The sequence below is a fragment of the Dasypus novemcinctus genome, chromosome 3 (assembly GCF_030445035.2).
Source record: "Dasypus novemcinctus isolate mDasNov1 chromosome 3, mDasNov1.1.hap2, whole genome shotgun sequence".
NCBI lineage: Eukaryota > Metazoa > Chordata > Mammalia > Cingulata > Dasypodidae > Dasypus > Dasypus novemcinctus.
Window position 1 is genome coordinate 67,782,933 of NC_080675.1, and position 2,565 is coordinate 67,785,497.

Genomic DNA, 2,565 nt, shown 5'->3' on the forward strand with positions numbered 1-2,565 from the left:
AACCACAGGTGTGAAAGGGCAACCGTGAGAAGGTCTACAGAAAATTACTAAATGGTCCAGGACACCCCAATTCAAACTGCCAGTCCAATACTGCCAAGAAGATTAAACTGACTGATAGATCATTCACAATAAACTCTTAACATTTTATAATACATGTATCACATGTAAGCCTTAGGTCAAATAGTTTTGCACATTGAAAAACACTGCATAGATTCCTATTTGAAATGTGTGGTGGAAGTGGCGACCCCTTGCACTAAAGTAGTTTTTGAACAGAGGTGATGTTTTCTTTTCAAGAAATTAAAGAGCCTTTCCTTTCAGCTGAGCACAGCAGAAAGAGGGCAGCAGAAATTTCCAAAAAGAAGAAGTTTGTTGCTTATGGCATTTTCAAAGCTGAACTGAACGAGTTTCTCACTTGAGAGCTAGCTGAAGATGGCTACTCTGGAGCTGAGGTTCGAGTTACACCAACCAGGACAGAAATCATTATTCTGGCCACCAGGACACAGAATGTCCTTGGTGAGAAAGGCTGGCAGGGGATCCAGGAATTGACTGCTGTAGTTCAGAAGAGGTTTGGCTTACCTAGGGCAGTGTAGAGCTTTATGCTGAAAAGGTGGCCACAAGAGGTCTAAGTGCCATTGGTCAGGGAGAGTCTCTGTGTAATAAACTCCTAGGAGGGCTTGCTGTGCAGAGGGCCTGCTGTGGTGTGCTGCTGTTCATCAGGGAGAGTGGAGTCAAAGGCTGCAAGGTTGTAGTGTCTGGGAAACTGTGAGGATAGCGGGCTAAATCCATGATGTTTGTGAATGGCCTAATGATCCACAGTGGGGACCCTGTCAACCACTATGTTGATACTGCTGTGTGCCATGTGCTGCTCAGATACGGCGTGCTGGCATCAAAATGAAGATCATGCTGCCATGGGACCCAGGTGGTAAGGCTGGTCCTAAGAAGTCCCTGCCAGACCATGTGAGCATTGGAAAACCCAAAGATGAGATCCTACCCACCACTCCCATCTCAGAATAGAAGGGTGGGAAACCAGAGCCACCTGCCATGCTCCAACTAGTCCCTACTGCATAAAAGGTTTTTCTTGACACCTGCATCTGGAGTCTGGCTATTACTTTATAAAGACGCTTAATAAAACTTTTTAAAAAGGAAAAAAAAAAAAAGAAATGAAAGAAACATTCAAAAGAAATCAGCGACAAACTCCACATCCTACCACTCTGCTGCCAACTTCCGTAATTTAAAAATAGTTGGGAAGCAGATGTGGCTCAAGCAGTCGGGCACCCACCTACCATATGGGTGGTCCCAGATGTGGTTCCCTGTGCCTCCTAAAGAAGACAAGCAAGACAGCAAGCTGATATGATGGGCTGATGCAGAAAGCTGATGCAACAAGATGACACAAGATGATGCAACAAGGTGATACAATGAGGAAACACAATGAGAGACACCACAAGCAGAGAGCAGAGGTGACTCAAGCAATTGGACACCTCCCTTACACATGGGAGGTCTCAGGTTTGGTTCCCAGTGCCTCCTAAAAAGATGACGAGCAGACATAGCACACAACAAGCAGACAGCCAGCACAAACAATGAAGGGGGGGAGAAATTAATAAATAAAATAAATCCTTTTAAAAAATAGTCATGATTTTGGAAAAGCATGCAATGTAAAAGAGAATATAATTTTTGAAACAATTTTACAAAAAAGACTCATCTGTTAAATTCATATTACATAAGTCCATTAGATTTACAAAAAGTATTTTTCAACAGTTCAAATTGAGCCCTAGTCAATTTGATACATTTGAAAATGTATCAGAATATGGATTTTCACTAAAGCAGCATTGTTAATTATACTGTCCAATAAGACATGAAAGATTAAGCCATGTTCCCCAAAATATCCATATAACGAAACACTCATATAATATGTTTAACTTATAAAATGAAAGAAAGTAACTCCTAATTCTACTGCCACATTCAACATAATGTGTTTATTGCATAAAAACCTGTAGTCTGGCTAATACGCATTTTCTTTTTAATTCTGTTTTTCTTGTAACAACTCTTTCTTGGTAGATGAGCAAAATGCTTCTACCTACTACCTACAAGTTTATATTTTCTTCATGAACGGCCCTATGGTGTACTGTTTTAGTTTGCTGAAGGCTACTAGGAGCAATATACCAGAAATGGGTTTGCTTTTGCAATGGGAGTTTATCAGGTTAAACGCAAACAGCTTCGGGCAGCTGATGTGGCTCAGTGGTTTGAGCACCTCTTCCCACATACAAGGTTCAGGGTTCAATCTCTGGCTCCAGTACCAAAAAAAAAAAAAAAAAGCTTACAGTTCGGTGGTTCCTCAGGAAGCTAACTATAGAACTGCCATGTGACCCAGCAGTCCCTCTTCTTGGTATATATCCAGAAGAACTGAAAGCATGGACATGAACAGATATATGCACACCAATGTCCATAGTGGCATTATTCACTATTGCCAAAAATTGGAAGAAACCCAAAGGTCCATCAACAGATGAATGGATAAGCAAATTGTGGTATATATATATATACACAATGGAATAATACTCAGCTGTAAGA

The 2,565-nt window shown here is 41.1% G+C and overlaps 1 pseudogene; it reads left to right on the top strand.

Moving 5' to 3' along the window:
* Positions 1 to 278: 278 nt before the first annotated feature.
* On the top strand, positions 279 to 1,068 carry LOC101447551 (small ribosomal subunit protein uS3-like; annotated as a pseudogene).
* Positions 1,069 to 2,565: the final 1,497 nt, after the last annotated feature.